At 48.5% G+C, this 21,811-nt stretch overlaps 1 protein-coding gene across 5 annotated transcripts in view; it reads left to right on the top strand.

Moving 5' to 3' along the window:
* Positions 1 to 21,811, top strand: part of FOXN3 (forkhead box N3) — a 348,864-nt gene that overhangs the window by 86,341 nt on the left and 240,712 nt on the right. For all 5 annotated transcript variants that reach the window (XM_053929162.2, XM_024568365.4, XM_053929163.2 and 2 more), the window contains exon 2: positions 1,142 to 1,256. The gene's annotated coding sequence lies outside the window, so the exon portion shown is untranslated. The remainder of the gene's footprint in view (positions 1 to 1,141; positions 1,257 to 21,811) is intronic.

Genomic DNA, 21,811 nt, shown 5'->3' with positions numbered 1-21,811 from the left:
CCTCTAGCTGTTTGTTATAGGAGCTAACACAGTCTGTCTGTATTTGAGTTGCCTGCATACATGTTGTATCTCCCATGGTGGACAACACACTTCTCAAAGGTGGCAATTTCATCCTCTTCTCTCTCGGACCCTTCTGTCTTCCCTCCAATCCCCAGCTCAGTACTTCGCCCTTAACTGAAATTTAACATGCATTAGAGTAAGGTCATTTTGTTTCACAACAACAGACTAGAAGTCTTTGGATGGGCAGATAAAGGTCTAAAGTGTATGGGAATCACTTGAAGGGCTTGTTAGAACAGATCCCTGGACCCCACCCCCAAATGTTCAGAGTCAGGTGGTCCTGGGTGGAGGCCAATAATTTGCATTTCTAATGAACTCAGGGGTGTTGTTCCTGCTGTTCATCCAGGGACCACCATTTGAGAAACACTGATTTAATGAGTTTATTTCCTAACATTCTGTTTGTACTAGCACAGACTACTGATCTGCCTTCCTTGAGGCAGAGGCTAAAAAAATTATCTTCCATCAAATTATGATGCAAACCATCTCATGTACCAACTTTCCTATTTTGCAAGATTATTAGTTAACTGTGGCTCAGAAACTTGCAGCCCCTCTAGTGAGCTTTAGCTCAATGGGATCTTTCTCCCCAGGAGCAGAGCCAGGGTGATTTTATTTTACAACAACAGAACAGGGAGTCCTTGACATCTCAGCCTGTCTACCTGGTCTACCCCGTGGATCAAGGCTGGTCCACATGGTGGAACACTGGCCTTGAATGCTTGTTGGTGCTCTGATGTTTTTCCTTTCTATAAACAAGTGTTTCGGTGGCAACTGTAGCAAAATAAAATGATCTCACAAATGTCTCAATAGCCATGGTAGTAAAATAACGTAATCTCACAATGTCTGTGGCATGTATTTTCAAACGTCTGAGTCCTTGGATGCCCCGCGAGGCAGTTTCAAGAACACTCCACCATGAAAGACCTGGGGCTTCAATAACTTCCCGAGCAATCATGCGGCACTGTTGCAAGTGACTCTCTCCCTGAAGTGTGTCATCTTGTAGAGTGAGGCGAGAGAGACATCCATTGTGGTGGAGAGGGGCCTCTCTCTTCCTCTGCTCTAATCCTGTCTTCCTTCTGCTCCTCTCCACCAGCCACTAGAAGCGTCATCTCCTGGAAGACCAGAGTTCTTGTGATAATGGAGGCTTCTTGGTCCTTACCGTGACGGAGCAATGCTGACCTCGGTTTCCTGGACCCATTCTGACTCAGGTAACCACGCTCTGCCTTCCCCAGCTTGCTCACACCTCACCAGTGTTGCACTGAATAAATGAAATGCCAAAGCTATATTTAAATGCAAATGCCAGATTGATTGTTTCTCCATCAATTGGTATCCTTCCTTCTTCCTCCCACTCTTCTTAATGATCAAGTTATGCAGCTGATCAGACTGACAATGGGGTCGATCCAATTTAGGCATTAAGAGAATGAAAACACTGAATCACGTCTTCATTGAAAGTTTGGGTGTGTGTCGTAGACATGCAAAGCAAAAGGAACATTGCTGGGAAGTTTTCGTATGGAAACTAGATTCTACTGTAGTTCCTCTAAATCATTTCATCATTTTCTTTCTCATAAGACCATGTTTTACTTGAATTGACCTTTCTAATGCTGTACCTTTTCACTGAGGACAATAAGTATTTCTGAGTATCAGTTGATTATGTGTTCTTGGGATAGATGGGGATAAAACAATGTAAGACGTGGAGCTCCTCATGGAGCTCCCAGCGTAGCCAAAGATCCAGGAGCCACTCATGAGGAGGTGGTGGATGGTGGCGCCCCCTGGGGCTGGGGCTGGGCACTGACCGTAGCTCTGTGGTTCAGGGAACTGAGAGACATTTAGGATTGGGATTGAATTAATGGGAGAGAGAGGGCCCCGGGTCACTGTGAATCATTAGGCCTGGAGTCAGGAAGAGGAGCAGCATGAGGCCTGGGTGGGCAGATGGGAGTGAGCCCGCTGTGAGCCCAGGCAGTGAGGGCCCTGGCTGCCTGGCCCAGGACCCTGAGCCTTCGTCACAGCCTGACCTACGCTCCCCCGAGAGCCTGGGCCCCTTAAGGTTTCCCTGAGGAAACCCTACCTACCCTGTTACAGTGGGGCCTTGGCTGGCAGCTTCCTTTAGGGTCAGCAGTCATTGTTGCCCCCGCCCTGTCTTGCCTGCCACTTTGCTGGACTTTTCTCCTTCGTTGGGTCTGTCTATGCCCGGCCTCTGCCTGCCTACCTGATTATTTACTCTTCTCTTACCTCTTACACACCTGCACCCCTCTCCCCCTCCAAGCTCTGCCTGGCTGGTGTCGCTTGAAAGGGCCATGGGTGAACCAGGGACTGTGTGAGGTCAGTACCTGGTGATTCACATGGTGCTATTCTGAGCTGAAAAGTGGAATTGACAGGTAGGAAGCATAAGCCAAGAGCACGAGTTTATAAGTTGATGCTGAGAGCATTTCTAGAGAGTTCTGAAAGCCAGAAGTCAGAGATAGTCTCAAGGCTGAAAAGGAGTCACAGTCAGGGATAGGGAGCCAGATGCCCTGATTAATTTGGGGATGGCCAAGTACACCTTCTTCCAGCGTTGATTTTGGATAAAGCAGTGGCGGCTTTCGCTGCCCTGGGTCTTGAAAGTACCACTGAGACTTGCATTCGGAGGCTGCTGCCCTTCCTGCCGGGCCTGCCCTGGCCACACTCCCGGCTTGGCGTGCGCTGGGGCTCCTGCAGCGAGGTTCCACTTACCTAGGAGTTTGGGCCTTCCTGGAAACAGAGCCTTGCAGCACTAGCCACCAGGGTGGCTGTCCTGTGGGCAGTGTTTTGAGACTACAGGCCTCCTGTGTCTTGTGACACCTACATCTTAAAATGTGGCTTCCTGGTTACTGCAACATGTGAAGAAAAAAAAAAAAAACAGTCAAAAGCACACACTCATTCTTAAGTACCTTAGACTAGAAATGACTCCACACCCACAGTCCATTGGCCAGAATTAGTCACATGACCCTGTCTTGCTGCCGGGAGGATGGGAAGTAGGGTGGAACAGAGGAGTGCTTGGGGTCCCCACTGCCCCTCCCGTACTTGTCACCGTGGGAAAACCTATACTTCTTCTGTGCTTTTGTCTGCTCATTGTTAAAGGGTAGTGAACCCAGCCCTGTATTTTTTTCACACAATTTATTAAAGGTGCAAATAAGATATATGAAAGAGCTTTAAAAGGTATCATGAGTAGTAAAATAACTAAGACAAAATTGTTACTTAATTTCTTTATCGCATGTGGAATGGTAATGGGTTGGAGTCGGGGTAGTCACACGCGGCCCGGGACTGGCCTAGCATTCCCCCGTTGACCCAGCCTAATTGCCATACAGTTCTCCCTTCCACACCCAGAAGTAGCCGGGCGTAGACGGTAAATTATGTGATGTCCCCAGCTTGACCCCACTGGTCACCCTTCGAGATTATTGTTACCTACTGCTTATCGAGCTTTTCCTAAAGGTCAGACACTGTTCTAAGCTTTTGCCTCCATGACTTCATTTAACCCCCAGACAAACCTGTGAGGTTTTTAAGATGAGGTAACACAGGTGCAGGAAGGGTTGAACTGCCCATGATCATACAGCTGTCAAGTGGCAGCACTTTGCTCTGAACCTAGGTCCGTCTGGCGCTGCTCTCTTAAGTGCTCCTTGGGGCTGCCTCACTCCTCCTTGACCCTGTGGGGCCCCCCTTTCCGGACACTGTCTTGGGACTCTGTTCCCAGACCACAAGCTCATAGAAAGTTACAACCCTGAGCAGTGAGTTTGCCCTTTCTGACCCCGACAAGCAGTCAAGATATAACGTCACACTCTGTGAGTCTCCAGAACCAGCAAGTAGCGGGACCAGGGCTGGTGAGCCTGCCTCCTGACCTCCTGTCCGTCCCTTCCCATCCCCACTACCCTGGTGTTGACACGGGCAGCCTGCTTTAAAACTGGGCACCGTATTGTATTTAGGGAGAAAAGACTCTCTTTTGAAATCTAGGGTGGAGTAGAACGCTAGCCAGTGAAGACTCACCATGTTGATCCAAACAGGCATCCTCCCAACACAAACAGCTAGGAGAAGCTGAGCTCTGTTTTCAGGAAGTTTATTTACAAATTTGTTTATTAAAAAAAGGGAAAGCTGGACCACAACCAAAGACCAGTTTGCTTGCAGAATCATATCAGACAAAACCCATCTACTCCCAAGCTGGCATTAATTTCCCTGGTTCCTGACCTTCCCAATCAGTGTTCAAAACCAAACCCGTGATTTCAAAGGGTAGGGTCTCCGAAAAATGAACCAAATGTGGCAGAGCCGCTATTGCCCTGCTCGCTTCAAGAACCCCTGCCCCCCCCAATTACATATGTGGTTTCTAAACGTACAAAGAAAATGAAAGGAGTTCCATTATGAAAGAAAAATTAGATGGAAATTTCTAATCCTATCTCACAAACAATATAGGAATAACTTTAAAATATTCTGCTTTAAGCATGCATTTAATTTGTTCTCTGGGAACCAAATAATGTTGCTAAGATAAAGCATTCTAATAATGATTTATGTAAATTTATTTGTACAAAGTAATGGTGTAGTTGCCTATAGCAAATTGCTTGGAATATGAAATGATATTTATGAAGTCTTTTTTGTCCTCTGAATGAACACAATGGAGAAAATGAGAGACTCCAGGAAGGGAAAGAAACCCATGTTCAAAATGGACTCTGGTGCCTCCAGAGGCAGAGACAGCCGGACAGGTTGGAGGGTGTGTAGTCAACAACTCAATTCAGTGTGTTGTTCTGTGATGCTCTCGTTGTTTAAGCCATTTTAAGCGCCGCACAAAGGGGGTGTGTGTTAGAATCGTAGAAGGCTAGAACCCTCCGTGTCAGTGATCCTGCTGTTCCAGCACCAGAGCTCCTCCAGAATAGCCGATGGCAGATCGCTTGTTCTCACGGTACCCGGGTGGGCGGGACGCTTACAACGTGGGGTATGCAGAGGCCAAGTGTAGTTGAAAAGTGGGCAACGAATGTCGGTTCCCAGGTACTTTAATAGGAAGGAAGTTATGCTTGAGTCATCAAGGGGACCCAATAGTTAACAAATAAAACAAAAAACTCTCCCAAAGACTGATTCATAGACCTGCAGGGAGTCTTCCAGTGGGCTGCCCAGGTAGGGCCTCTGATAATGGCTCTAGGTGCTTCCTGGAAAAGTTTAAACTAAATGGAAATCCCCACGTATGTAACAGATTGTGCTTTGGCCTTGTAAGTGCCTAGTATTTGCCATAACCTGTACTATTTGGAAATAGTAAGGTGTTAACACCTTAGTTTCGGGAGGCATTACTTTTCTTTTCCTCACAATATTTTTACTGTCTTACTCGGTTATCGCCATCATTTCCGTGAGGTTGGCTGAGAGTTTGTATTCTGCACTTAGGGAAACTGAGAGCCACCGAAGTCACCGAGCAAGACGTCGAAGAATGGGGGGGGGGCATCTTTCCTGCTAGCATTTGTCCCATTGCTACCACAAACTACAGCAGATGAAAGAGATTTGTGAATTCCGAGGCTCTTGCTTTGTTTAAAACAAATTCAGCATTTCGGTCCCTCATAAGCCATTTTGGATTGGCACCAGCTATCCTGAGGGAAATGGGCTTGTCTAATGGGACAGAATGACTTTGCAGTCTGGTGGTTAGCTGCAATGGGCCAAGGCCCGAGGGTTGAAGTTGGAGCTCCTGAGGGAGGGGCGGAAAACCTAAACAGGGCTGCAAAGCAGAATGAAAACCACGCTGGCTTTAGGGAAAGAGGGCATGGCCTGGGTGTTCAGCAGAGCCCTGTCTAGTGGGCACACCACAGGAGCTGTGGCCTCCGGCAGGGTCGGTTTTAGTGCCTCGGCCCAGGATCCCTGGGGCGAGGCACTGGATGTGAGTGGGAGAGTATAAGCCCTACTTTCAGATGCTAGTCCTCCTCCTTTCTAGCTGAACGACTTCGGGTGTGATTTCTGAGCTCTGGATTCCTAGACAATATGTAAGGTGCCTGAGCCTCCATTTCCCCATCTGTAAAATGGGGGTGATGAATTTACCGTCTAGAGATGGTGTAAAATAATTCTTAGAAGATACCTGGCACAGTGCTTGGCAGATAGTAAACACTCATGGTAGTTTGTTAAAATGACTATAATTGTTATTCCTTAAGAATCTATGGTTCAAACTGATAATGGGAAATGAAATTAAAACCCATTTTTATTTCATTGAGAATTAATCTACAACATTTCAAAATCAGTTTCTGGGTACCGAAAGATAACAAGGTAACTGAATTCATTCATTTGTCCGTTCAACCAACAGCTCCTGATGTCGAAGGGCCTTTGCAAGCTGTTTGTGAGGGAGGAGGAAGCTGGACACAGAGTTCTGGATAAGGGAGATTTTTGCAAGTGGCAAGTAGGCACTGTGAAGGCCACTTTAATATAATGGTCTTTGTCTTCCAAGAATTCAGAAATTAAACTGGTCTGAGTCCTTAGTTGTCGCTGAAAGTGCTGGTTCTGGTGCCGACTCTGCAAATTGGTTTCCTCCAGAACAGTCGCCTTGGCTGTCTGTGGAGTAGGTTTCTGTCCAGATGAATGGCTGGGAAGTCTTCGGTCATTCGCTCCTCCTGCCTGCAAAAGAAGGCATTCACATTCTTTGCACATGTGTTCTTGGCCATTGTAGGTCAGGCCCCTAGGCTGAAAGTGTGAATGCGTCCTTTCCTTAGAATTCATTTCCATGAGAAGCATATATACACACTGCTTTCTTATCAAGGCTTGAAGTGAATACAGTGTAAAGCATGTTGATTTTTTTTTTTTGAGACGGCTATGTAGTTATGTCACCTTAGAAAGGGTGTTTCACAGAAATTTCTCAGAAGGAAGATAAGGAAATGTGAAACATTCTCGAGTGAAAAGAGAGAATAAGTCATAATTCTCCGATTCTGGATCCAGTCTGGTTGGGTTCATGGGGCCTCCCGTGGGAAAGGCAGAGAGCTTCCTGAGGGGCTCCGCTTGAGTTTAGAGTGGGATGCTGGCTGGGTTGGGGGTGGGGTGGGGTGAACAGACAACTACGCACAAATAAGTCTTCAAACGTGACCTTTTCCCCAGTCCAAGGCAAAGAGGAAAATAAGCACAAGATAGTGAGTTCAATATCCTTACTTGGCAAAATAAAAAGTTGGCAATCCATGCTTGCTCCCGAAACTATTTTTGAAATTTTATGGCAGTGCAAACTCACGACCTGGGAACCGGCTGGAGTGGGTGCTCTGGCCTCTTCTCCTCCATGCAGGGTCACCTCCCTGTCTTCCTGCCGGTCCCCTGCTTCTGTTGACTGGAGGTCTGCAGCCTATGGCTTATCCTCCTCATTACAAAGGAGGTTAGCGAGTGTTACAGGCATCACAGCAATTAAAACTTCTTTCCTGATTTAAGGAGGGAAAACAAGCATTTGAAAAGATGAGTGGTCATCTGCCCATAGTACTCTGGGTTAAGAATCCACAGTCAGCCCTGGCTGGGTAACTCGGTTAGAGCGTCGTCCTGATATGCCAAGGTTGTGGGTTCGATTCCTGGTCAGGGCACATACAAATGTCAACCAGTGAATGCATAAAAAAGTGGAAAAACAAATCAATGTTTCTCTCTCTCTCTTGCTAAAAATAAATTTTAAAAAAAGTACACAGCCACACACTGATCTCCTGGCAGAAGTCTGGCAGACCCAGCTCCTGCCAAGGCAGAGGGCGAGCTGCTAGTCCCCACGGAAAATGCTGTAGTGTGCCAACTGTTTCCCTATAGTGGATATATTTCTGTGCCCACAGTTTATTTTACCCTCACCCTGCTGTGTGCATATGAACTCTTACATGGATATGTTGGTGTTAACCAGGGACTGAGTCTTTGGGTCCCAACTCGTAACTGTGCTGAGCTCGGAGCTCTGTGACGGTGGGGGAGGAGTAGCAACACAGCACAGGTGGGAGCTCTCTGGCTTAATAGCGGAGAAGCCGTCTCCCGGGGAGACTGGAGAGGAAGAGCTGTTTTGAAGTTGATACCCCTTGAAGGAGAAGGGCATCCAAACCGGCCTCGTTAGTATGGAAAAGGCATTGTGTTACCCCCAGCCCAGTTGAACAGCCCCTGAACAGTTGCACTTTTACCTGAGCCTCAGACCCCCATGGAAGGCACGTTTGTGAGGTGAGCACCTCTGACAGCGAGCAGGTTACGCCTCCGCTTCGGCATCACTTTATTCTTGCAAGAAGCTGAGGGCACTTTACTGCTGTTGCCTTTTCTCCTTGAGTAGCAGAGCCTGTCATTGCCTCACACACGATACATAATTTTCCAGGTGAACCAAAAGAGGCAGGACATTGGTTGTAGTGGCTACCGGAAGGTCAGAATTACTCACCAGTTAGAGTTTCACAGGCCTTCCCTGTGGTTAGCTGGATCTGGTGAAGGGATACCTGTCCTCGATCAGGCCCCGGTGAACTGTTCGGGAAGTGCACAGTGCTAGGCCCTGCTGGAGGACTGTATGGTTTCTAGAGAGTTCCATCAGGGTCCCTGTAAGGTAAACAAGGGGGTGGCCTGCTCTTGTTCAGAGCATGTGTGTGGCTGTGTGATAGGGAGGTAGGTGTTTGATAAATGCTTCTAAACAGTGACAGCCCATTGTTGTTATTACAGCGTTTCACTGCGCCCCTCACGTGAATGTGCGTGGAACATCACACTTAGTTACAAGAATCTATTGTGTTATATATGCGTACTTATGTAATACACGTATATAAATGCATGTAAGTATAAGGAATGTCATTTGATTCTGGGACAGTTTATAGGATTCAGTGTTTTCTTAAGATGTGGAAATATAAATATCTAAGTTACCACCGTTGTAACGAGTTCCACTTTTTTATTACTTGGCCTCCAGTTCTTTTTTTAGCTCTCCTGTATGTGTGCTTAACTCAACAGAAGTGTAAACAAGCTGCTGTTTATTTTATTAAACATCTCGAGCAGAGATGTTTGGTCTGATTGCCGGAAATTGTTAGCTTATCATGGAACTGTCCCGATAATTCATATTATTCAATTTGCATCACTTATGATAATAATTATTACTACATAAAAGAGCACGGTGCTTTTATTTGTATAGTTCTTTCATTAATAATTTAATTGACTATTACATTCAAGTGGTTCTGCAAAACACATATCAAAGTACTTAGAGATTGGCCCTGGGCACTTGGAAAGCCAGAATTTAGCTGTAAATTGTAAGGCTGGAGGTGGGGATCCAAGTGGCCTTGACATTCATTTGGTTGGCTGTACATGTCCCCTCAAATTTATTTCCAAGCATTTTATTGAGTCATCAGCAGTAACTCTGATCTGGTCATCTGTTTTAACAACCTAAGAAACTCCATCATGGTATAGTTATTTTGGTCACTAAAATGACTAGAGTGATACTGATTTATAAGTTAAAAAGCTAATGATGGCTAAAACAATGAATCTGACCCAAAATGATTGCATCACTGGCTTCATGTAACCACGGTCTGGGTCTATGGGGCCTATTCTGTAGAAATTGGGAGATTTCATTGGTCACAGCTTACCCGATGTTCCTACACCATATTATAACTGTATAAGACATATGTTTTGATGCATTTTGCTACAGAGGAACACAGTTTGTGGATTTTTGTAGAGTAGGAGAGTGCTACAAATTGTCCTAATTCGTGTCGATATATGAATCAAAGTGATGAACTGATACGTGCCTCTGGAGGCACGAGAAATGGGACTGGGTCCGACTCTGGGTGCCCACCCACAGTGAAGTTCAAGCAGCTTCATTTTAAAGCTTTGGATCCAACAGGGAAAAGAAAGCCAGCAAAGGAATTCCTGTTTGACCGGATCGGCCTGCGTCTGGGAGGATGGGCATGTGTTGATCAAGAGTGTCTTGGAGGAAGTCTTCCACGCCAGAAACCGGAGTTGTTAGGCTGAATGCCTCTCCTCCGCCCGTGGGGGGCGTGTTTGGAGCAGGTGTTAACACCTGGCCCTGGCACCTGCAAACATGTGCTCTGGGGCTCAGGAAAAGAACTGGGGGTTGTGCCGCTGCTTGAGAGCGCAGTTTTAAAACTTACCTTTTGGAAAGGAGTTTGGTTTCTCGTAATTAAAACTTGTGTCTTCATCTGTAATGAGCAATGGAGTTCCTAGTACAGTGCGCTCTGCGGGCTTGCTGTGTGTTTCAGCACAGTTGAACCCTTGACAATAAGTTACCGACTCAGGAGAAGGAAGGCACCTTCCCGTGGCTAAGTGGTACATACAACGTCTGTCCAGAAAGTATGCAGCCATGTGCTGTGAAAAATAGAGACACTTATTGAAGAATCTACAAGATACAAGAAACATTGTACAGAGGACAATGACGCTTCAGTCCCCTTCAAAGTAGGCCCCTTGGGACCTCACACAGTTCTCCCAATCACTGTCATCTGCCCCTTCGTATTTTCCTGAAGCTCATTGATGGCCTGAAATCTCTTTCCTTGTAAAGGTGATTTCAGTTTTGGAAAAAGCCAGAAGTTGCAGGGCACCAAATCTGGGCGGTAGGGGGGCTGAGTCACCTGGGTGATTTGATGTTTCACCACAAAACTCAGCATGACGTGATGCATGAACAGGTGCATTGTCTGTCGTGATGAAGCTGCCAGTCACCAGTTGCCCACAGCTGCGGCCTTCTGCATCATCCGAATAGTTTCCACAGAGGAATGTTCAAGCTTAATGCAAAATTTGGTGCAGATTCATTGCCCTATTTGCTCATTTTCAATGTGACAGCCACACAGTACACATGCTCACTCAACAGTGTGTACTGCCCCCACTGACTAGTACAGTGAAGTTGACATTGTTCACACGTGCAGATTCCAGTCCACTCTCCTTGGCTGCCAGGTTACATCAATGTCACATAAACCATTCTCATTATATTAACAATGGCTGGATTTTATCTGGACAGGCCTCGTATGTGTCACTCGTATGTGTCACTCTGGATAGACTAGTTTGGGGTAACAGCGCCCAAAACTCATAAAACCATGAAGTTTTATTTCTTGCTCACTCTGTGTATCCGTTGAGGCTGGCCAGGGACTCTGTCTGTCATCCTTGTTGTCATTCCCAGATGGAGGCTGAGTCCCCATCACTGTGGCTGAGAGAAAGGAGAAAATGGCGAAGCACATGTTGGCCCTCAAAGCTGTCCAGTTGCAACACTTGTCACTTCCACTCACATTTTATTGGCCAAAGCTAGTCATGTGGCCACACCTGACTTCCAGTAGCTGAGACAATGTAATACAGCTGTATACTTAAAGGATAAAGAGCTGCAATACTTATAAATAGCTCTATGATGCCCACAGTGTATACCTCCAATACTAGAGCTAGAACTCAAGAGACCTAGCTCAACTGAAGCAAATGAGTAGAATTTGTGAGAGAATTCTTTATGACCTTCAGCAATGGACCAGTCATGTGAAGTGGGGTTGTCTTTTCAGTACTGTCCTGTGTAGGAGGGGGGCCCTACGCCAGCCCCCCCACATTCTCTATCTTACACATAATCACAAGCCACTCAAACAGTCAGGGTGCTTGTTATGCAGGTGCAAGAGCACCTGGGGTCCCCTAGACATCCTTCCTGGCTACCCCAGTGCCCCTCCAAGCTCCTCCTACCCAGACATTCTGGAATGGCCACATGTCCTTGGTTCCTCTCTTGGGTGGTCATTGTGGAGTGTCCCAGTGTTGCAAGTCATCCTTTAGAAGGCTTCTTTCTGCAAGTTCAAAGCCTGGCTGGCTGGGGCATTGGTCTGTGTGTACAGCTTACTGTAGGGAGGTCGTTCCTCCCTCACCAGGCTCAGGGACGCTCCTGTTGTCCTTGTGTCCATTCTTTCTGGTCTTCTGGTAGTTTTTGCTCAGGGCACTTGCTGAAAGGCTCCCTGCCTGGAACAGAACCCTGGGGTCTGGGCTTGGGTTGTTGGTGTAACGAGTTCCATCAGGGCCTTAATTATGTTCTTTAAGGCCCCCGAAGGAATTGATATCCACGTAGGAGAGCCTCACTTAGCCAGCAGATTCAGCTCTCTGGAATATAGCCAAGCGTTAGCAAGAAACCAAACATACCTCAGAGGACAAAACAGCTTTCTCCAAATCCATGCACTAAACTTGAAGTAAGTGGATCCTTATGGGGTTTGTGTTCTGAAATGTAGCCACACTCCTGATTAACTTGGTTTTCTGATTCTCTGCACTGTTACAGATGACAAAACTGAGGCACAAAGAGGTTAAATGATTTGCCTAAAGCCTCGAAGCTGTAAGTGGTAGAGCAGGTTTTTGTGACTCCAGACTTAGTTGGTTGTTTATGATGGAGGCAGAGATAAGGAAAAAGGTTGAACTGTATTTAACTCTTTTAAGAAAGTAGTAGAGAAATATGTAACAACTGTAGGATGATTCCCTTCCAAATGGACACTTTATTTTTTAATTGCAATGTGGGATGAATATTAGCTGAGAAAATCCAGTAAGTGGAACTGCGCTTCCTGATTCTACCAAATGGATGTGCAGTTTCTGGAGTTCTCTTCACAAAACATCTAGTTTAGCTGGTATATACTCAGACGCTTATGAAATAGGTCTTTGCACAATCAAGATAAAACCTTGACTCAGTCTGTGTCAGGATGATGGGCCTGGCTCCAGTGTGCGCAGGTGGGCGGCGGATGGCCTCGGGAACACCTCGGAGCAAGAGCCAGTCCCGTCTACGTGACTGAGAGGGCTGCTTCATCAGGGAAGTTCCCCCACTGATGCCAGTGGCCATCAGTTCCTGGGCCCTCCCTGAGGCCCTCTGTTTGTGTTGGGCCTTACAGTTTTCATAGCCCTGGCATGCACACAGCGTACTCATGCACACCGCGTACTCATGCACACCACGCGGTGTGTTAGGCAAAGCAGTCATCGGTGTCATTTCCATCATTTAGGCGAGGCATAGAGGAAGGTACCCAAGGTCACAGGGCCAGCGAGAGGCAGGCTCTGAGCACCTCGCCCAGACCCAGAGCTAGCTCCCCTTGGGTGCTCCGTGAACACCCGCTCTGAGCGTGCCTGGGGAGGGCCCCCAGAGGGTAATCGCTGGGGAGCCTGGCCCTACTCCCACCAGCTTTCTTTCCCAGTTCAGAAAGTCCAGTCCCGCAGAGGAGAAAGAGGAATGGAGGGGTCCAGTCACAAGATGGCCCACTTTGCTCTCAGACAGAGGCAACGTTTAAGATGGAGGCAACTGGAGGATGAACACCTTGGAGCCTTAGGCAGTTTGGAAGCAGCCTTCCAGTCCCAGAAGCCCCACAGCCCTGCTTCCTGGGTCAAGGACAAGGCTGAGACTTCCCCCTCTGGCCAGTGAGACACATGCCTGGGGATTGCTGATCACTAGGGAGGCGCTCAAGGGAACCCCAGAAGCAGAGGGTGACCTCACCCAGGTGTGCCCTGAATGCGGAAAGACAAAGGTTAGCTGCTGGGTGTCAGATTCTCCTCCTGGTGCTGGGGGTCAGGGCCTCCAGGGGTGGTCCCAGACCCAAGATCTGGCCCCGCTCAGCTCTATAATTAGCTCAGGGTTAGACGTTTAGCCAGTTAGGGGACTTCTGGGTCTCTGTTTTTCTCATCTGTAAATTAAACAGTTCTCACCCTCACTTGTGATTTAAAGAGGCTCAAATCTACACAACAAGAAGATACCATTTGTCACTTGTCCGACTAGCAGATACTAAGGAATTTGAGAACATCCATTTCTCAAGAGGGGTTAGGAGACAAACACCCTCTCTCAGTTTTCATGGCAGGGTACATCGGTGGGCGCGTGTGTGTGTTGGGGGGGGGTTGCGATGGCAGCATCTGTGAAAAGTTGTATGCACCAGCCCAGCAAGTTCACCCTTAGAAATGTATCCTGTGGATCTACTCACCGAAGCATCAGAAACTGGGAAACGAGGGTGGCTTGATACTGTTTATAACGGCACAGGAGGACAAAGCAAGCATTCTGGAGTCAGGGCTTCGGTTATGGCCTTCTGTCTCAGTCTGTTGGGACAGCTGTAGCAAAATACTGCACTCTGGGTGCCTTATAAGCAACAGAATTGTATTTGCCACAGCTCTGGAGGCTGGAAGTCCAAGATCAAGGTGGTGCCAGTGTGGTCCAGTGAGGACCCTTTTTCAGGTTGCAGACTTCTCATGGTGTCCTCACATGGAGGGAGAAAGGGGCCAGAGAGCTCTGTGGGGTCTCTTTCATAAGGGGCACTAGTCCTATCCATGCAGGCTCTGCCCCCATGACCTGATTACCTCCCGAAGGCCCCACCTCCTACACCATCACAGTGCGGGGAGGATATCAACGTGAGTTTTGTGTGGACACAAACATACAGACCACACTCCTTCTTAAGTAAAAAAAGCAGGTGGCAGGAAGGTGAGGTTCTGTTCATGTAAAAAAAATCAAGTCACATATATGTGTCTATATATGTACATGCACATATGTGCTCATGTTTTTGTAATTATTTTGGCAGGGTACACAAGAAAAAAGTGGGGAGGACCGAGGGCTCCAGGTGGGAGGGAGGGCAACTTTTTGTACACAACATTTTGCCTTAAAAAAAATAAGTGTGCATCTCTCAGTGTTATACTTTTTAATGTTTACATGGGACTAATGTGTTTAGGCAGTGGGACTATTGACTATTTATATTTAAAATGTTTTTCTGTATTTAAAAATTACCTAGTAAATAATTGCATTTTTGAATGAAAAGGTTGGACCTCGCCCTCTTGGAGGGGCCCTTCCAGTTTGGAAATGTGCCGATGGCGCAGTATTGGTGAGCCCTCTCTCTTTTCATAGCATGTAATGAAGCCACATTCTCTACCCACAAGGCACGTAGGGTCAGAGCGGTGAGGGAGGATGGCGAGAAACACACCTGAACAGGTAAAGCGCCCGAATCACAGCATTGTCTGCTGGAGGCTGGCTTGTTTTGCTGGGCCAGAACTCGTTTTTCTTCCCCAGGAGAGAGTTGAGTCTGCGCCTGGGCCAGGGAGAGCCACTGAGAGAAGGGGCCGGCCAGCGTTGTGCAACCGTCCCGTCTGTGCTTGCGCCCGGGGCAGGTCCCAGCCTGGTCTGGATCCTTCTGAATTCCTGATTGTTATTGCCACCAGTGGAGGAACACACACATGTCTGGGGCCGGGGCTGTGATAATCTCTTTCTGTGCAAGCGCTGTAGTTCCTGTTTTTCTCCCCATTCTATAGATGAAGATGCAGATGTGCCCCTTGCTGCTGCCTTAGCTTTTCAGGAATGAACACGCTGTGCCCCCTGCTATGCTGTATGTCTCCGGGGTTCCCAGTGCTGACTGGAACAGTCACTGAACTGAGGGAACCCCCAGAGAAGGGGAAATGAAGGGTGGTCAAGGTCTCGCTCAGCTGCCGAGTCCCCTGGGATTTTCTGTCTCGTGGTAAAGGGTTTGCTTCAATTACGGAGGCCGAGTGCCTTGCCAGCCCTCTGATAGCCTGCCCATGCCTGCATCACAGCACTCCGCACACTGGTTGGGAACCAGGCTGTGTGCGCCTGAGGGGCAAGGCCTCGATTCATCCCGCTGACCCGCAGGCCTAGAACTGGCCCTTAATTAGGACTCCAAGAATGCCTCCAACATGGGTAGAGTTAGTGCTCATAGGCAAAACAGCTGTTGGAGCACAAAAAAACATCCCCCACACTTGCTGTCAGTTGAAAGAGATGAAAAAGAGGAGAAGTAACTGGAGGTTTTTGTTTTTTGTTTTTTTTAACTCAGGCAAAGTCATATTTGGTAGCAAAGTAGCTGCCCCGGCAGGGGTGGGGGTGGGAGGGCAGAGGCCGAATGATTGGTTACTTCCATCTGAGTTTGCTTTAAGCAGAGTAACTCGTAGGCCTCAGTGCACTGAGCTGTGATTTAGGAAGGGGCAGGCATGAAAGGAAAAAAGGTGAAAAGGCGGGAAACTAAGTGGAAGTGGTGGACCAGCGGCCCTGGGAGGCTGGAGCACAGGGAGGCTCCTGGAGAGGAGGGCCCTGCGTTTGCTTGCCGACTTCTCCCTGCCCACTTGCTCAGCCGCGTTCACTCTGGGATGCATTTTTAGGCAGCTGGTAGAAACTCCAGCTGTGTGTGTGTGCATAATTGATAAAAATGAATAAAGCTAATGAGATGGGGACTACCCCAATATCCTACTCGAATAATGAGCCTTGTGAAAGGAACACTTCATGAAAACCTAAAAACTGGAATAAGCATTTCAAGTTAATTTTATGATACAATGCAGAATGATGTCCTAAGCCTAGGGCATCTAGACAGCTCCCAAGTTAAGATTTAAATGAAAATTCCCAGAGTGCCTTTCACCTCAGTCCAGGGCACCGATCAGTCTTCATCTAGTGGATGGAATGGACGCGACCTCCTGGCACCTGGCGTGACAATGACGTGGGGTGGCAGTGTTAGATCCCTCTTCACATTCTTTGGAATGCTTCTTTGGAATGCTTTGGAAGAAGTGAGCTCCAAGGAACCCCTTTTGCATGTGGTAGTGATGTGAAACCCACCTTGTGGCGTCCCCTTGAGAACTTCCTGCCAGTTATTACTGAAGAGTTCAGCGAGTGATAGAACCCTCTTCGTAAACTGTTAAGGAGGCTTTCTCAGCGCAGGTTTCTGGGAAGGGGGAATCGCTGGGAAGCTTTCCAGATGCTGCTGGAAAGGTAGCCAGACACTGTGGCCACGTGTACATGACACCAGGACTGTGTCTTAGTGAGTGGGGAGGCTGAGCACGGGAGAGTAGATACCCGAGCTGCCTCTGAGCCCACATTAGTATAGGAACCCCCCAGGCCTGGGGAAAGTAAGAAGACAGGGGCGTGGCAGCCCCTGCCATACACAACACTTCCTCACTGTGGGCGCCCCCGAGCCCACCCAGCTGATGGAATCTGCAGAAGACTGGGGTCTGTTTCATCTTCACTGCAGGACAATGGGCTGGGTACCCCCACCCCTGCACTGGTCCACAGCCAAGCATCAGGGGAGCCCCCCGCCCCTTCTCAGGGCCCTAGAGCTTTGTGAGATGGCTTTTGACAGCATTGGCCATGTATACCTCTTAACATCCCAGTCTAATGCATTTTACCTTGGAAGCTTTCTCCAGTACTGGGGGTTCCCTTAAGGAAGAAAAGGAGGAACTTGACTTCTACCTGCATGATCGGGAGACGTCACCAAAGCGGCCCTCCACATGTTGGAGGGGTTTGCCCCAGAGGGCCACGGACTCCTGCTTCCGGATCCATTTAGTAGCCTTCTGGCTTTTGTTCCAGCCAGCAAGAACTGAGACGAATTGAGGCACAGTCTCTAACCCCTCTGCTGTGTCAGGAAACCTTCATTAATGAAAAAATCGGTGATTATAAATCTTATTTTACTAGACAGTAAGCTGATGGTCTGGAGTAGAGGCCCGTGCGGGCAGGGCCCGTCTCTCGCCTTCACTGCGGTAGACTCGGCCCTGCGCATGATAGGCCACCAGCTTCCTAAAAGGACAGATGTGGGCCTGGACGCCGCTCAGGCGTTCTTTCATACTGGGCCCCAAGCTCTGAGACACCCTCCCCCCACTCCCTACTTTGACCTCTCTTTAAATCCCACCACCTTCCCACGTCTGTCCAGACTGCCGCCCACTGGACGTCCGTCCTCATGATGCCAGCCCCAGGGGGCCTGCCTTCCCCTGGCACCCACTGCAGATGTCATGGTGTATGTTTCCAATCATTTTCTGTGAATCCTAGTGAAAGGGCTGTGTTTTGTCAAGGACTTGTCTTTCATTGTTACTCTTTTATGATTTTTAATATTTTATTTATTTTTAGAGAGAGGGGAAGGGAGGGAGAAAGAGAGGGAGAGAAACATCAATGTATGGGAGAAACATCAATCAGTTGCTTCCTGTACACGTCCCAACTGGGGACCGAGCCCACACCCAGGCATGCCCCCTGCCCAGGAAACAAACCAGCGACCTTTCATTTTGCAGGGTAGGTGATGCCCAACCAATTGAGCCACACTGGTCAGGACTATTGTTATTTTTAGTTAGAAAGGTGTTAAGGCTAATAATATCACTCCCAACATCAGTTTCTAATATACTTTCTTTATTAATTCATTAATGTATTCATTATTCATTCAAAAAAACATTCCTTAAGTTTGTGTTGGGTGCTTGAGATACAGGGACACAGTGACCGGTCAAGGAAAGCTGTTCAGAAGGGGTACTGGAGTCAGCCGGGTAGCAGGGTCTGGAAGTGAGAAGGGCTGGCTGGCCCAGCCTGGAAGTGCCAAGGAGAGGACGGGATGCAGTCAGCCAGGTTAGGGTAGCGGGTTTAGCGTACAAGGGGCTGAGCGCCAGGCTGGGGGTTTGGGACTCCAGGCCTCTTTGCGGATTCCTCAGTACCTAGCAGAGGCAGGAGCTCAGAGAGTGATTGTGGTCTACTGGAAACTCTACTTTTTCCTTTCTCTCTGGTCCATCCGTTAGAGCAGCAAAGGACAATGTCTTCTAGGAGCCAATCTGACCTGGGAGAGACACCTGGACGCAGCCTCACAAGGCTGCTCCTCCAGGGCAGAGCGTGGAGTGAAGAGAAGCTCGTTCACCATCCACTCTGACACACTAGCGTTTCCCGGCGAAGTGCCTGTGTTTGCATATCATTGACATTTGTTGTACACGAAGAAACTAGGTGTTGGGTGCTGTGTCAGTGTTTCCTTCCAGTTTTCTGAAGAGGGAGAGACACCTGTCAACTACTAGGTCCCCACAGATGAAAAACAACACCCACTCACCCAAACAGGCGTGTTCCCGTTTGATCGAAGCACTTAGTGTTTAGCTCTGACCTTTTGAACGTGTTGTTTGGGGCCTGTTAGACACAGCCTGCAGGGCTCCACTGGCACGCTCAAGGAACAGGTCTGGCTAGGATGGCCCTGTCTTTTCTAACAAAGAGCGAGACAAGGAAGTCCCTCTCCCTTCCCGCATTGCCCTATTGAGAAGTAGCTTGGCTTTCCAGAAAAAGGAAGGAAGGAAAGTGAATCGTGGATCCCAGATAAGTGTGCCGTGGGTTCCCTGGAGAATTCCAGCCGGGACTGGGCTGCCCGGGGTCACCTCTGCCTTCCTTAGCAGCGGGTAGAGTTCACGTCTTCCCCTCCTGCTGTTGGGCTGCTGTCCTGAGCCGGATGTCACCCCATGCAGGCGTGCGCCTCACTTGCACATCATGCAGTTCCCTTTGCGTCGTCTGTCTGGCCTCGGTCACAGGTGGTGGAATGCAGCCCTGAGTGGGAACTCTGACACTGTCGGAGCCCTTACCTTCCCAGCAAAGGGTCCAGGTTCCATTACTCATGTGGTGAACCCGTGCAGCCCCCTCGTATGGGACCTTCCACTGTGCCTTGCAAAGGTGCTCGAGTGCGAAGTGACTTCCGTTAGCAAATGACTGCTGCTTCCTGGGCAGGGCCGTGTGGCGTGCTGAGTGTGTGTAGCAGCATAAGGCAGAGCTGGACGGGGCAGCCAGTGCCCCGGGCTTGGCACCGCCCCAGCCACTGCAGGTTCTAGATCGGGCCATTTAACCTGCGGGACCTCATTTTCCATACCTGTAAGTTAATGGCTAGAGACCAGATAATCCCCAGGTTTTTTCCAAAATGAATATGCTGTCATTGTACAAAAAAGCTAATGGTTTGTGTACGGATTTCAATCCACTCTGAGCTCCCCGTTGATTGCCAAGAAATAGCGCGCCCTTTCAGGAGTTCTGTTTCTCAGGTTTCCCGAGCCTTCACTGATCTGAAGGAGCAGCAGTGTCATTGTCACTGTAAGTGACCGTAAGTTTTTAAAAATGGCCTTCCTGCTCTTTTAGAGGACACACCGTGCACAACTCTTGGCTGAACCCTCTGTACAGAGAGTTTATGATTCGGAGACCAAAATGCTGAGATTCCCTCAAAGTCAGGGCACCCTAGCTTAGCCTTCTTCCGGGAGGAGACAGACAGTCTGCGAGGTAGAGTGACTTTTTCTGGCCTGTTCAGAGGGCTTGCCAATGAAATTTGTTTCCTTTTGTCCTTTTCCACTCGGCAACTATCCTTCGACTCTTGGCTGTGAGTGGGCTGGCACGCGCGGCTAGTCTCTGGTTAAGGGCTCTGTCTCTTCCACCAGGGAGTGATCAGCCAAAACCGTTTGCTGCACTTGTGGGCTAGGGCCCAAGGGGGTCTCAGTGGTTCTGTTCGCTGAGGCTCAGACGGGCCGGCCAAGAGGGCTCAGCACTCAAGACAAAAGTAGCTGGCAAACTGTGGGGGGCAAGTGGATAACTTTCTGATAATTACTCATTCTCAGGCATGCCAAGGCTGCACTTGAAACTCGAATTACTCACGTGCATAATAGCCAAGCTCTCAGTTACGTGGTATGTCCCTGCTGAGTACCGAAGGGACAGGGCAATTTTCTGAGAAGTGCACAGGGAAATCCTTTGTAAAAGGGCACCAAAGAGGCAGTTGGTGTGCATGGTTGACCTGCAAACTGAGATTTGGGGGGAGAGAAATGCACTCATCCCAAGAGGAAAGGAAGTTTCTCGACAGAGAGCCAAAGTGCCTGTCTCCAGAAACGTACCCTGTGTGTTTCTAATATAGGAACAAATACAGCTAAGCCTGCAAGGCCCAGAGAGCCAGCCCTGTTCCCAGGCAGAGGGGAGAGATGCAGATGGTAAGAGACCTAGGAAACAATGGGCATTTCTTTGGGTGGCAGAAGCAGTAGGAGCCACGGTCATCTCTGATCCAATGTCTCACCATGCCACCCCTTTCCTCTAAATCTCCGAGTCAGTCTGACATCAAGAGTGATGTTTGCACAGAAAAGACAGATGTCCTGAATGACCATCCCATCCTCCTAGGACCTCACCTGTGTCCACTTCTTATTTCTCCGAATCTCTCTCGCCCAGGCTTCTGTTTGCTGTCTCTTACCTCTTCTAAAAGCTGTTTGGAGGAGTAGCAAAGGCCACTGAAGGGGCTTCAGAAAACTTCGATCCAGGTTTACACTCTGCAACACCTATCTCCCCCTTTGCGTATTCCCTCCAGGTCTTCATTCCTCTGTTTGCTGGTTCATGCCACCTTTTATTTGACATGCACTTATTGAGCGCTTATTATATTCGGGGCACGGTAGGCTCTGCAGGTCTGGCGGTGAGCACCATAGATGAGCTCCAGCCCTCACGGAGCTCACATAGACTGGCTAATTTTTATGACACTTACTCCTATACCTAAGAGGCATCACTGTATATTGGATAAATGGCTGGATAAATGGTCCATACCTTCTCTGAGTGACCTAACCATAGGTAAATATCCAGACTCTTCAGTTGGAGAGTGTCCCCACTGGGGGAAAAAAAGGTAGCCATAACAGAGGCTTCTATTAATAGAGATTCTAGGCCCCGGTTTCAAAAGTGCCGAGAACTTCACTCACCTTAGTTTGCCCTTAGTTTGGGGTCAAACAGGGGTGAGGGACCGTCAGAGTCTTTCAGCTCATGAATCGGCCACTCATTCAGATATTCCTTGAAGACTTGTGATGTGTCGAGCCCTCTGCTCGTGTTCCCATGGAGGCATCCATTGCATCACCAGCAGATTCCCTCCTCCACACCTCAGGGAGGGTGCAAGGTGATTGCAGACGGAACAGAAACGTAGAACCCAGGACAGAGTCTCCGGCAAAGGGTTGCTTCTGGTAGGGTTTCTGCCGATGGGCTGATTTCCGTGATTTTCCACAAAGCCGGGAAAAATACGATCTTCTACTTCCTTTTCCCCTTCCCCCACATAGGTACTATTACTTTGTTGTTCCCTACTTTTCAGATGAGAAAACTGAGGCTTCAAGTGGTTAATAACTTGCCCAAGGCCATCCAGTGAAGAGTGGTGGAGGTAGGATT

Source organism: Desmodus rotundus, chromosome 7 (assembly GCF_022682495.2).
Source record: "Desmodus rotundus isolate HL8 chromosome 7, HLdesRot8A.1, whole genome shotgun sequence".
Lineage (NCBI taxonomy): Eukaryota > Metazoa > Chordata > Mammalia > Chiroptera > Phyllostomidae > Desmodus > Desmodus rotundus.
The sequence above is the reverse complement of the archived record's forward strand: the minus strand, read 5'-3'. Positions and strand labels throughout refer to the sequence as shown.